Genomic DNA, 15,183 nt, shown 5'->3' on the forward strand with positions numbered 1-15,183 from the left:
CCAGGGACAGCCCTGGGCTTGAAGCCAGTTTTTAGGCACGAAAATCTTCACTCTTAACAACAGCACTATATTGCCTTCCTACAACAGTGCAGAAATATTTAATAAACAAAACCTTGGTCAGAATTCTCCAGCAGTATGCCAAAAAAGTGCCAACTGATGTCTCTGCCAACTGGCACTCTCCGAGTGCCCATCACAGCACTACTCTGTCTCTTTCTTGGTCAGCCTTCCTCACTCCTCAACCAGCCTCTTCATTCACTCCTCTACTTTCTCTCACACTTCTTGCCTAAGAATATGTACCATAAACTTTCCAAAGATATCCATCAGCATCCTTTGGTGCTGCTTAGCTTCAACAGTACACCTCAAACAAAACCAACTGCTACCCTAAGTCTTTCTACAAATCAGAAGTTACACACTGAAAGCTTCGAGCCACATCTGTACAAAGTCTTTTTAAAAACTTGAATTAGTCACCATCATTTAAACGTTAGGAAATTCATATAAAAATTCAAAATTTTTAGTTTCTCCAGAAAACTAAATGATATGGCAACAGTAGGTTCAAGATGGCATGAATATTCTGAAGCTAAATTCCAGTTAGCTACAGTCCCCGCCAATCCCTGCTGTCCTATACCTCATTGCTCACCTCTCTTCACTCTTGTATGGAACGTGTCTAGTCCCAGAAGCACTGAGTATGTGACCTTCAGCAAATACTTTTAGTGATGGCATAAAAGCCACAGGCCATTTTTACTTAAGGCTAAATTCTGCACAATCTTCTTCTCAGAGATCCTAGCAACAAAATGACCTATTGTTGGATCTAAACCATAGGGAAAGTAGTAACAGCAATCCTGTAAAACCCCAGGCCAAGGCATGTCCACAAGGACCTTCTATAGCTGGCCAACTGGATCAACACATCCCTAAACTCTGTTGCAACCAAGTATTCCTTTGGGATTAGCCAGAATGAAGAAGTCTTCATAAGGTTCAGGACCTCAAATTAGAATGTTTTCTGATGATGACGTTAACTAATGAGTTTAGTAATAGCTGCAAACTAGTTACTAAACAGTATTTTTTTTGTTTCAGTTTTAGGAGGCTCCCAATATTATGAATTTTACATGCTAAGATAATTGCTGTATCTCTCTTCTTTTATTCTCTAAGCAGCCATTTGAAATCCACATTTTTACGGTAATGTAAATCCATTAGGAAGAGAACTAGAAAGTGCATTGAGAGATCAATCTTACGCGAGAAGAAATATGGACTAAATGACCTCCACCTCTAACTTCTCTGATACATTAGTCTATTGTGCCCCACCTAAACTAGGAAAATATCTTTTCACCATTCTAGGATAAAGAGAATAGGACATAAAGGGAAGTACTGGAGACCCAAAAGTCCCATTTGTAACTAAGTTTATGGTCATACACGTCTGTTTACTCATTGGCTATGGAAGAACTGGGAAATAAATGGCAGTATGTGTGTATATGGGGGAGGACTGGTACACATCATTTATCATTCATTGCTTTCAATATTTTAAATTTAGTTTTTCTTCTAAATTTTAAACAATACTAAAGAACTTTTTTCAAATAAGGAAGATGAATACTCACAAAGTGATGAATAACCCTACAATGCAAATAATTCATAATTAGTAGAGATTCACCGATAACTGAAACAAAAAGCACCCATGCAGGTGTCTAGATTTCTATAGAGAAGCCATTATGCTGTATATGTACAATACTACTTAAAACATACAAAAGCACTCTACACCTGATAATATGCATGTTGATTGATAGTTGAAGGGAAAAATAAGTTTTTGCTTCTTAGGGAAGAAAACTCAAAAACATTAACAACTATCACGAAAAACAGACCCAGCAAGTTTTCTCTATTGCAAAATAACTACTTTATCAAAAGACCATCTAGTAACAGAATAAGCTCAAAAAAGAACTTCCATTTAATCCTATAATGAAAGAATAAAGACCAAATTTTATTAAAAATGAAAAACTAGCTGAAAAGTAACTCATTCCAAGATCTTGCCTACCTTCTTATAAACACAGCAAATATCTCCAAAAACAGGTAACATTTACCTTATCTTACAATATTAATGCTTTCATTTCTGCTAGTTTTATTTCCCCTCCCCCATCACATAAAGCTTTACAAATAGTCTTATCAGTGCAGTTTAAGAGTTAATTCTTTCAGAAAAATTCAGATAATCAGGGTTGAACTATGTCATGGTACGCAAGTATTTTAATAAAAAGTAATAGTCTTAAAGATTACTTTTTCATTGTTACAGGAAGACAGTGATTTCACATCTAGTATTTTCACTGATATTTTTTATACAGTTTTGAATTAAAAAGCAAAATATACATATATATATTTATCACACAAACCTGGCCACTCCACGCACAATACAGATTGCACAGTAAACTCCAGTTGTGGTTGATCATGCAGTCCAAAATCCTGAACTGGGCCATGCCTGCTACAGCGCAGTCTGCTGTACTCTGTGACTCAGCTTTTGTCAGCACTGGGGCGCTGTTACAAGAGCTCCGCAGTGATGTGATCCACAAATAGGATCTTCCCCTCCCTTTCCTGTCTCAGCAGCAAGAGCTCATTGGCAGAACTACATCATCTTCCTAAACACTGGTGCGTTGAAATGACTAGATCACAAAGAAAGACTTTGTATGAAAGTCTTACCCCATATTTATTATTATTTAATTTTTTAAAAGATGATTGCTATTACCCTCTTTCTGGGTACCACAGGCTACCATAATTCATTCAATGAAAACACAACTTGGAAAGGGGGTGTGAAATCAATCACACTGACTGTTCCCACAGCAAACCAGCTCTGCACACAAGTGTGGCAGCATCCCTGACCCACCCATACACTGCACTCAATCCGAAGGGCACCTCCTTTCTCAGCCTTTCAGTACATTTCACAGTGCTGACAGCTCCTTAAACATCTCTCACCCTGGGTACCATGTTACCACTCTCCTGGTTCTCTCCCTACTTCTCGAACCACCCCTTTTTTGAAAAAGGCCATGTAGCGAAGTGAGAAGGCCCTTAGTAAGATACACTCTACTTCCTCACCTGCTACCCAGGGAGGTAAGGGCTTAACTACACATTCATTTGTGAAGAAACGCCTGCCCTCGTGGGTTTCTTTTTCTTTTTTTTTTTTTTGTCTAAAATAATGTCTATAACATGCTTAAAGCAGTGTCTAATGGACACCTAATAAATCAAGGATATTAATATTCTTAAGATGGGCTTCCCTTCCAACCTAAATTAGAATTCTCTCATTTCTTAGATGACATTAACCTCCAGCCTGATAAGTTTTAATTAGCAATTACTTCCAAACCTCTGTTTCGCCCCCCCACCCTTTCTCCCAAGTTCCAAATCTGCATGTCCAGACTCTTGCTAAATACATTCACCTACATACCTTACACATACACGTCTAAACTGAACTATCTTCCCTCTCACAACCTGCACCAGCTCTGCAAACCGGCATCTGTGTAAGGGAAGTACAACACATTCCCTTGGTCACTCAAACAGAAGAAACCAGAGATCCTAGACATCCTCTTCCCCTCTCAGATCGAGCTGCCAAGTCCTGTCACTTCAACTAAAATGTATATTGAACCTGTCTTTTCGATCCCCGTTGTCACTGCAAACAAGTGACGGGGGTCTTGCAATCAACTTTCTCCTGGACCACCACAAGGGCCTCGAGTTGATCTTCCAAACATCCTGTCTCACTCGTTTCTGGAATCTTGCCTCCACAGGACTCCCGAAAGATTGTCTGAAGCCACAAGCTAGCTTTGATTACCCTGCCTAATCCCTTCCTTGCTCCCTTTTGCCTCCAGCAGTTTCCCAAAGTACATTCCTACATGTTCTATAGAATACAGAGTATGAACTAGTTAAATGAGAAAAGTTTCCAATGGCAAAATAAGTTTACAAAAAGCCAAGTCAAATGAAACAAGTATGAGTTGCAAGGTCAGATTCAAAGGCCTCAAACTCGGAAAACTGAAGCTCCTAGGAGATTGTTTCTAATTAGGCCTTGAAATTTTAGCTGGTTTGTCTTCCTCTATCTCTCTCTTAACTGGTGCTGAGGTTCCATTCTTGGCCCTCTTCGTGCCTCATCTCCCTCAATGAGCTCATCTATTCCCAAAACTATAATAATTATAGATGTTGGCTTAAGTGACCACTGGCTGACTGACTTGCCAGACAAACCAAAAAGCTCAGTCCCCAGGGTGTAAACACTGGCTGACCCCATGGCAAGCTCAACTCACTCTATGCTTGGGAAGATGTTTAGCAACTTACGCCTGCTCCCACCAAATGAGACTCACGCTTAACACAGTTTGTTTAATTTTCCACAAACCTCTTTATGTCTGTTGGATTTGTGTTATTGTTATCATGTAACTTAGATGATATGGAAACTGATGAAATATGAATAAAAGTGAGTTATTTCTATGAAAATTTGAATGCTCTGAAAAGACTACCAGTAAGTAGCTCACTTCCATACTTCCCCCTTCCTTGGTCTTGCGGTCTTATACTTTTTTCTCCAATGAGATATCAGAAATGTTCTCTACCCTGGCTGCTGTGGCTCAGTGGATTGAGCGTTGGCCTGCGAGCCAAGTGTCGCTGGTTCGATTCCCAGTCAGGGCACATGACTAGGTTGCACGTCCGGTCCCCAGTTGGAGGAGCAAGTGAGAGGCAAACCACACAGTGATGTTTCTCTCCCTCTCTTTCTCCTTTCCCCTCTCTCTAAAAATAAAATAAACAAACAAACAAATAAATAATTTAAAAAAAAAAAAAGAAATGTTCTCTAGCTGTAGGTATTAGACATATTCAGAAACTCAGGTTGTTCCCTCAGCCAGAACATTCTTCTCTTCTTTTTACCAAGCTAACTTCTACCTAAGCTAAATATAATCTTCCCAGGAAGTTTGTGTTTCCCTGATGCCTACATTAGGTGAGCTCTGTCTGCTTTTCAGAGCTCTCTGCTCTTCTCCTAAAATAATATTCATTGCACTCTATTATAACCCAACTGCTTAACTGTTTGTATTTCCCATTATCCATGTAGATCCATGAAGACAGAGGCCAGACATGTCTGTACCTTTTCATTGCTATATCCCCAGTGTCTCGCATTAAGAAGGTGCTCAATAAATATTTGTTAAAGGAGTTAATAAATGTGGAAGGACAATTCTAAGTATGATAGGAATCTCTGGCACTAGAAGCATCAAACTTGAATCATTTAAGATAAAATAACTTATTTTGGGATCAAGAGGTCATTATTATCAGTTGTGAGCAAACACAAATTGCTTCCTTACTAAAATAATCTAAGCTGCTAGGGCAGATGGAATTCTAGCAAAATCCCTATATACCTACACTGATACTACCTATTATATCCCCACCTGAGATTCTGAACAACTCTGGAGGAGGAGAGGGAAAGGTTTCGGGCATCTTATATTAAAAAATTCCCACGTAATTTGATCTGATAGACCTTTCTTAGTAGTTTAGAAGCACCAAACAAAAGTATGAAAGGGGAAAAAATAGACTTGGAAACTAAAAACACAACTATAATCAAGCTTTAATAAATCATTTCTAAACATACTCTGTAATTTACTATCAACATTGTTACTTCCTCATTTAGGTTACCGTACTATGCTTACTTAACAGATGTTTACATTAGGGAAATTTGGATGAAGGATACAAGGTATCTCTGTAGTATAATAATATCTCTGTACTACTTTGCAATTTTTCTGAGTCTCACGTTATTTCAAAATAAAAAGTTAGTATGAAAAAGACCATAAACAATTACAACCTAGTAGCAGCAAACACTTCTAACACCCAGATGTGGTCCTGAAATATCACTCACCACTAAAAGAATGCTGAGCTTGAAAAAAAATAGCTGATTCCAGGTCTTGAGCAGAAAATATATATGAAAGATAAATTCGAAGATCATACTGGACAGGAAGCTACCAAAGACAATTAGGCTTATGTCTAAAAGACTTGGGAGAAAACTTGAAGAGGCTAACTCGCCAAAAATGAGACAACTGGAGCTACAATAAGAACTGAAGCATAAGACATGTTTACACCTACCAGTTAATACTACTAGATAGACAAATGAGAGAGAGAGAGAGATAGGCAGACAGGCAAACCGGCAGACAGGCAGATAGATAGGCATACACATAATACACACATAGGTCATCTTTTGAACTGATTTAGTTCTATAAATAAAAGAAAAAAAATTAAGCAAAAAAATCATAAAGTGTTATATGATTACTAGGTTTTCCTGCCATTATACACAATTTATACTTGGAAAACACTGAGTAATACATATCTATAATCCTATGTGGACACTCCAGAAATTCAAACAGGTCTGCAAGTCAAAATATGTTTTGTAACTCACTGAGAGAAAAACCTGACCTGCCTTGAGCTAACACAAAGCTCTAAGTCTACTTAGTCCCCGTAGTATAAATATTCATGCATTAACAGCAGAAATTACTCTTAACAGCTGGGTGCTATCACAGAACCTGCATCACCTTACGTTTATAAAATCTGAAAACTTTTAAATCCTGAAAAACCCAAGGATTTTGAATAATGAATTACAGATCTGTACAAACATTAGAGATGAGGGTACCTAGGCAGCAATAGTCCAGAAGAAAATAAAGAAAGAGAGGGAAAGACCACAGGAGGCAAGACCATCGCCCATGGGACTGGGAACATTTTTTCTCCCTAGGGTCACTAAGGTCAGAGAAAGCTTTATAAGGAGGTAAAATCTGAATCAGACTTTGAAGGAAGTATGGGATTTACATAAATAAGAAGACATGGGAAAGGCATTTCAAGCAAAAATGGACATGAACAAACATGAAAACACTTCAGACTTCATGTATATTCAGGGAACAATGGATCTGGCATTGGCTTTGTGTGAATTTTTTATGTTGGACAGTAAGACTACGTGGAAGAAGTATATGTACTTTAAATCTTGTTACAGTTGCTCAGCTATACCTCAACTGCAAATTTTCTCCAGAAAAACCTATAAAATATGATCGATCTACCATTCTAAGAGAAATAATAAAGCGGAACCTTAAGACACCTAGAGGAGATTATCTTCCAAACCTTAGTCTTAAAGACCAAGTCTGAGACAATAAACATAGCATATGGCTTTGATTACTAATGTAACACATCGAAGTATCAGAATATTTCGGTCATTTGCATACAAAAATTGACACTTTGAAGACGTCAAGACATCAGGTTTCCAATTTTGCCAGAAGACAATTCAGAATTGATAAAATTTTCTAGCTGTCTATTAATTTGCCATTGAACTGTTTACCACTTAAGTAATAGAACACAAATGATTTAAATCTATGTGAAACTGGTAAATCTAGATCAAAGTAAAGACTTTTCTCCCTAAAGTCTTTTTTCCTTCCTTCTAGTAAAGCTATTACAATCATAAGTTACCACTTTAACCCTTAATTCACTATATTCTTCTTTTGGCTGTGTAACTTTAAGCTCGCTGGACCTAACTTTCGACATCTTTAAAATGAATATAATAAAAATACATACCTCATGGGGATGTTGTGAAGATAAAATGAGGTAAGGTACTTAATAAGGGTTTAATGTTCTCTCTTAAAACCCTTAATACTTATCTAAAATCTAATTTATATCACTGTATGTTTTCAGAAAACACATTACAGTCTAGTACTTACAAAAAGTATATTATGAGTAAGTAAATATTAAGGCTAGAAAATAGCAGTAACATAAATACCTGATGTGCAACAAGAATAAAGAATATTAAAAGGCTGTGACATTCAAAACTAGGGACAAATAGAAATGTATTGCATGCCAGAAATCAAAGGACTACTAAATAACTTTTTTGTTTTGTTTGGTTTTTAATTCTTGATTTATGGATTAGCAAACAAAACAAGTACAGACTATACAGTTCTTTAACAACCATATCATCTTTGCAAAGGCAGACAATCTTATATGGAACTGATTCACAGTGTAACAACAGTTTATTATAACATGACTTTTCTTCCTTAATGTGGCGGTTTTCCTGCTTAATTATTCTCACTCTCTGCCTTGGCCATACTGTTCTCTCTGCCTGAAACACGCTGCCATCGCCTGTGACAGAGACTCAGACTTCAAGATTCCCCTCAGAGGTTGTTTGTCTTATTACTGAGTTGTAAGGGTTCTTTATATATTCTGGAAGCAAGTCCCTGATCAGATACATGTTTTGCAAGTATTTTTCCCCATCTGTGGCTTGGCTTTTCATTTTCTTTTTAAGATTTTGTTTATTTATTTTTATTTTTTAAGTATAGTTTATTGATTATGCTGTTAATTGTCCCAATTCTTCCTTTTGCCCCCCTCTCCACTGTATCTCACTTACCTCCAGCAATAACCCCCTCCTTAGTTCATGTTCATGGGTCATGTATGTAAGTTCTTTGGTGTCTCCATTTACTTTACTATTCTTAACATCCCCCTGTTTATTTTGTTCCTACCAATTATGCTTCTTAATCCCTGCACCATATCCCCCTTTCTCCCCTTCCCCATCCTAGCTGATAACCCTCCAAATCATCCCCATAACTATGATTCTGTTCCTGTTCTGGTTATTTGCTTAGTTTGTTTTTGTTTTTGTTTTTATTTTTTAGATTCAGTTGTTGATAGTAGTGAGTTTGTCATCATTGTAATGTTCATAGTTTTAACCTGCTTTTTCTTAAATAAGTCCTTTTAACATTTCATGTAATAATGGCTTGGTGGTGATGAACTCCTTTAGCTTTACCTTGTCTGGGAAGCACTTTATCTGCCCTTCCATTCTAAATGATAGCTTTGCTGGATAGAGTAATTTTGGTTGTAAGTCCTTGCTTTTCATCACTTTGAATACTTCTTGCCAGTCCCTCCTTGCCTGCAGAGTTTCTTTTGAGAAATCAGTAGATAGTCTTATGGGAATTCCTTTGTAAGGAACTCTCTTCTTTTCTCTTGCTGCTTTTAGGATTCTCTCTTTATCTTTACCTTTGGCATTTTAATTATGATGTGGTCCTCATTGGGTCCAGCTTGTTGGGAACTCTGTGCTTCCTGGACATGTATGTCTATTTTCTTTGCCAAATTAGGGAAGTTTTCTTTCATAATTTTTTCAAATAAGTTTTCGATTTCTTGCTCTTCCTCTTCTTCTGGCACCCCTATGATTCAGATATTGGTACATTTAAAGTTGTCCCAAAGGCTCCTAATCCTCTCTTTGTTTTTTTCAATTCTTGTTTCTTCTTTCTGTTCCGGGTGAATGTTTATTTCTTCTTTTTGTTCCAAATTTGAACCCTACCCTCCTTCCCATCACTGTAGGTCCCCTGTATATTTTTCTTTATATCACTTTGTATAACCATCACTTCTTCCTTTATTTTTTAGCTCAATTTCTGACCATTCTGGCTGATGGCTGTTCTATATTTTAGTTGTAATTTTGATGTGGCTGTGCAAAGAGGCAAGCCATGTTTGCCTATGCCTCCATCTTGACTGAATCTCTCGTTTTCTTAATGGTGTTTTATAAAGAGCAAAGTTTTTAATTTTGTTAAGTCTAATTTATAAGGGGTTTTTGTGTGGTCTATCTCAGAAATGTTGGTGTACCCCAGAGCCGTGAATATTTTGTTCTGGACTACAAATTTTATTGTCTTAGCTTTTACATTTACTTTAGTGTTGTATCTGGGGCTAACTTTTCTGGATGATGTAATGTAAAAATGGAGGTTCCTTTTTGTCCATAGAGTATTTACTTCTTCCAGCACTACTTGAATTCACCCACTGAATTCAAATGATTTTACTCCTCATTCTCTTCCATAGTAAAAGAATGAGGATATCTGTCTATCTATCATACCAATTCTACACCATCTTGATTTTGTGGCTTTTTGAATAACAATTATAAAATAGCAGTGTGAGTCCTCCAAACGTTGTTCTTTCTCAAAATTGTTTTGACTATTCTACATCCTTTTGCCTTTCCATATAAATTTTAGAATCAACTCATCTATTTCTAACAAAAAAATTTTTAAACCCTGCCGGAATTTTAATTGGGATTAAATTGGATTAACGTAGCAGTTTGTGGTTCAGTCATATCTTAATAATGGTGAGTTTTCCAAACCATAAACATAATATCTCTCTCTATTTAGGTTGTTTTTAAATGATTAAAACAATACTATTATTTTATTCCATTTTCTAATTGTTTGTTGATAGTATATAGAAAATATTAATATTTATATAGTAACTTTGTATCCTTGTATCCTGCCACCTTCAGTTCTGGTAAGTTTTATTGGTAGATCCCTTACAACTTTCTTTCTCCCTTGTTTTTTTAAATCCTCACCTGAGGACATTTTTTCATTGCTTTCAGAGAGAAGGGAGACAGAGAAACATCAACATGAGAGAGAAGCTTTAGTCGACTGCCTCCCAGACCAGGGAATCATAGGCACCTGAACCAGGGACTGAACCCGCAACCTAGGTATGTGCCCTGACGAGGAATCAAACCTGCAACCTTTCAGTCACAGAAGATGCTCCAACCAACACCCCAGCCAGGGCAATCTCTTACAACTTCTTATGTGCACAAGCATGTTGTCTACAAGAGAAGAGTTTTTTCTTCTGTTCCTTTTCCCTTCCTTCCTTTTATTTCTTTTTCTTGACTTATTGCAGTAAGGAGGGCATCCAGTTTGAAGTTTAGCATAAGTGTGGACAGCAGGCATCCCTGTCCCATTCCTGATCTCAACAGTAAGTATGTATTCAATATTACACCACATACAATAGCAATAAGGAGCCCCTTTATCCAGTAAGTTTGCTTATATTCCCAGTTTTCTAAGAGTCTTTATGATGAATAAGTGTTAAATTTGCCAAGTGCTTTTTCTGCATCTACTGGGATAATCATATAAATTCTGTTAATATGTTAAACTGTTACTATGCTAAAATGATAAACTAACCTCTCATTCCTGGGATAACTCCTACTTAATCATGATATATTATCCTTTGTATATAATGCTAGGTTTGATTTGCTGACATTTGGTTAAGGATTTTTTTTACCTCTACAACCATGAGAGTTATTGATCTGAACTCCTTTTCTTATAATGTTTTCAGCCTGCTATTGCCAGGTTTATGTCAGCCTCATAAAAAGGAGAAGGGAAGTGTTTACTCCCCTTCTATTTTTTGAGTTTGCATAGAATTGGTATGATTTCCTCCATAAATGTGTGATAGAGTTTTGGGGGTTTTTTTGTCTGTTGTCTGGTTGGGGGTTTTTTTGGTCAGGTTTTTAATTTCACACTCAATTTCTTTAACATAGGTGGCACTAGTCAAAAATTTTTTTAATCTTTTCTTGTGGCAGTTTTTGTAATTTGTATCTCTTAAGGTGAGATACTATGGTTCATAATAAATATATATTTGGTCTCTATCCCCATTTCTGGCACAGAGCTCCTAAAACCCTTGGAATTCCCTAAGTGATGAGAGCATCAAAGGTGTTTTTTGTTATGTTAATAAGGTGAATTTTGGACTACACCAAAGGATGGTTGCCACCGGGTAATTAGGTGGTTGGAACTTTCAGTCCCAACCCAGTAAAGTCCCGGGAGAGGAGAGAGGCTGGAGGTTGAATCAATGGCCAATGATTTCATCAATCCTGCCTATGTAATGAAGCCTCCATAAAAACCCAAAGGATGAGGTTCGTAGGTTCTGAGTTGGTGAGCACACAGAGATGCAGGAAGAGTGGTGCTCCTGGAGAAAGCATGGCAGCACTAATCCTTTTCCCCATAGTTTGCCCTATGTTTCTCTCCCATCTGGCTGTTTCTGAGTTATATTCTTTTATAATGAATCAGTGATCTAGTAAGTAATATGCTTCTCTTGATTTCTGTGAGCCAGTCTAGCAACTTAACTGAATCCAAGAAGGGAGTTGTTGGAAACTCCCATCTGTAGTCTGGTAGGTCAAAGACACAGGTGACTGACTATCTAGACTTGCTGCAGGTGGCTGAAGTGGAGGTGGGCAGTCTCAACAGACTAAGCCTTTAACTTGTGGAATCTGATGTTATGAGGCTCTAGGCAGATAGTGTCAGAAATTAGTTGAATTGTAGGACACTCAACTACTGTTGGAGAATTGTTCCATGTGGGAACCCCCACACATTCACAAATCTAATTGGTATCAGAATCCTTACACCTTTGCCCATTTCACCTAAATTGTCAAACTCACCTTCATAAAGTTGTTCATGTTTCCTTTTTGTCTTTTTAAATGTCTGAAGGCTCTGAATGATGCCATCTTTTTAGTTCTGATATTGGCACTTTATCTTCTTCCTCTTAATCACACAAGCTGCTCTGTAAAGTTTAAAACCATTTGCAGAAAGGGTGTACTATCAATTCAAAGCTAACTGGAGAAGACACTATGCTGTATACATACAACTAACATAATACTGAATATCTACTGTAATTTTAAAATTTTAAATAATTTTTTTAAAAAAAAGAGGTAAATTTAAGATGGCAGCATAGGTAAACACAGCTTACCTCCTTGCACAACCACATCAAAATTACTACTAAACTACAAAACAACCATCATTCAGAACTGCCAGAAATCAAGCTTAAGATAAGTCCTACAACTATGGAATTAAAGAAAAAAGTGATAGGGAAACTCAAAATTAAAGATTTTAGCTGTAGTTACAGTTGATAAGCTTAAGTGATTACTACATGTGAAAAGCTGTTATTCCAAGAACCGGAATGCATGACCTACGTGACTCCAGGAGGCTGACAAGATTTCAACCTTTGTGCCCAGGAGGGTCTGCAAGTCATCCATCCAGATGGTATCTATGGTATCTGAGCTGCTGTGTTCCAGGAAGGGAACACAGATAAAGATGCAGATAAAGAATCGTTGATCAACAAATAAAGAAATACTAGGAAAATCACCACTGGACTGCAACTCTTATCTGATTAACCTTTTTTCCAAACTTTAAAGATTCAATCTTTGTCTCTAACTGCTTCTGGTAGTGACAGGCAGCACAAATGCTTACTTTTCTGGTTTCAAAACCACATCGAAACTGGTAGGAGGGGCGAAGACACAGAAGGGGCTGGTTCCCCCATCCACACGTGGTGAATATAAATCGGGAGAGATATTTCAAAATTGATGGGTCCCAGCCACACATCAGGCCCCCCAAGTCCAGGGTTCTATTGCAAGGAAGATAAGTCTCCATAACCTCTGGCTATAAAAACCAGCAGGGTTTGAGGTTGCGGAAGACAGAAACTGCTGGAGGCCCAGCCAGTTCCTCTTCAAGGGCCAGCACACAGACTTAAGCAGACTCACTCCCTCTGAGCTCCAGCACAGGGGCAGCATATTGAAAGGCATCAGACATATGGGGAGGGACTGAATTGTCTGGCATCAGGGCAACATCTGGGGAGCCCTCAGCGCCAAAGGGCCAGCAGATGGGGTGCCATATCTGAGACTCCATCAACCTGGCTCACACTGTTTGCCCCACCTGGTGATTCCCTGAGGCTCCGCCCCACCTAATTATAAAGCTCACCCAGGCTGTTTCTAGTGGCTTTTCCGTAAGAATGGCTTGTCTTGGCTCTTGCTTCAGATTTTTCTAAATTATCTCAAACAAGCAGCATCTGCCCTCAGGGAGTTCCATACCACTTGCTAAGTGGCCCCAGGACTTGGTTCACAGCTTGGCCTCGCTCAGTACAAGCAGCAGCCATCTGCAGATGGCTTTGTAGCTTATGCTAGGTGACCCCGAAGAGAACACAGGTGGTGGCTAATCTTGAACGTGCCAACAGCAATCAAGGCTCAACTACAACAGGTGGGTGTTCCATAGCCCACATGGTGATGCACCTCACGTATTCAGCTTGGGTGATTGCGGACCCTACAAACCACCACTACATTAGGCTACTCTGTCAGGCCTCGGAGATGTAGCAGTTCTATCTGATACACAGAAACAAAAATAAGGAGACTACCAAAATGAGGAGACAGAGAAGTATGGCCCAAGTGAAATAACAGAACAAACCTCCAGAAAAAGTGCTAAACAAAATGGAGACAAGCATCTACTAGATGCAGAGTTCAAAACACAGGTTATAAGGATGTTTGATGAACTTAGTGAGAACCTCAACAGCATAAAAAGAATCTATTCAGAAACAAAGGATATACTAACTGAAAAAAAGAATAATTTACAGGGAATCAACAGTAGAGTGGATGAATCGAATCAGCTATTTGAAATATAGGAAGAATAAAAAACACCCAATCAGAAAAGAGAAAAAAAAAAGAATGCAAAATAATAAGGATAGTGTGAAGAGTCACTGGGACAACTCCGAGCATACCAACATTTGCATCATGGTAGTGCTGAAAGGAGAAGTGAGACAGAAAGAAATTGAAAACTTATTTGGAAAAACAATGACAGAAAACTTTTGTAACTTGGTGAAGGAAATAAGATGTAAAAGTCCAGGAAGCACAGTGTCCCAAACAAAATGAACTCAAAGTGGCCCATGCCAAGACATATCATAATTAAAATGCCAGATTAAAGACAAAATGAGAATCTTAAAAGCAGCAAGAGAAAAGCAGTTAGTTACCTACAAGGAGCTCCCATAAGACTGTCAGCTGGTATCTCAAAAGAAACTTTGCAGGCCACAAGGAATTGGCAAGAAATAGTCCCAGTGATGAAAAGCAAGGACTTACAACCAAGATTATTCTACCCAGCGAAGCTATCATTTAGAATTGAAGAACAGATAAAGAGCTTCCCAGATAAGAAAAAGCTAAAGCAGTTCATCATCCCCAAACCAGTATTATAGGAAATGATAAAGGGTCTATTTTTAAAAGATAAAAAATGTGAACAATAAAATAACAATACATATCTATCAATTCTAACAAACAAATAAACAAATAAGCAGAACAGAAACACAATCATAGATACAGAGAACATTTTGATGGTTGCCAGATGGGCTGGGGGGGTCCGGTCTAGTGGGAGAAAAAAGTGATGGAATTAAGAAGTACAAATTAGCCCTGGCTGCTGTAGCTCAGTGGATTGAGCATTGGCCTGCAACCAAGTGTCGCTGGTTCAATTCCCAGTCAGGGCACATTATTAGGTTGCATGTCAGGTCCCCAGTTGGGGGTGCGAGTGAGAGGCAACCACACAGTGATGTTTCCCTCCCTCTCTTTCTCCTTTCACCTCTCTCTGAAAATAAAATACACAAATAAATACATTATTTAAAAAAAAAGAAGTATAAATTGATTGTTACAGA

At 37.9% G+C, this 15,183-nt stretch overlaps 1 protein-coding gene across 6 annotated transcripts in view; it reads right to left on the reverse strand.

The window, feature by feature from the left end:
- The window catches only part of ARHGAP21 (Rho GTPase activating protein 21), a 140,232-nt gene that overhangs the window by 106,737 nt on the left and 18,312 nt on the right, over positions 1 to 15,183 (reverse strand). Inside the window, exon 1 of one of the 6 annotated variants that reach the window (XM_090266622.1) lies at positions 2,370 to 2,388. The exons of the other annotated variants lie outside the window; for them this stretch is intronic. The gene's annotated coding sequence lies outside the window, so the exon portion shown is untranslated. Of the gene's footprint in view, positions 1 to 2,369; positions 2,389 to 15,183 lie in introns of those variants that run through there. 6 annotated transcript variants of the gene reach the window in all.

Source organism: Furipterus horrens, unplaced genomic scaffold (assembly GCF_987537825.1).
Source record: "Furipterus horrens unplaced genomic scaffold, mFurHor1.1.pri manual_scaffold_2, whole genome shotgun sequence".
Taxonomy (NCBI): domain Eukaryota; kingdom Metazoa; phylum Chordata; class Mammalia; order Chiroptera; family Furipteridae; genus Furipterus; species Furipterus horrens.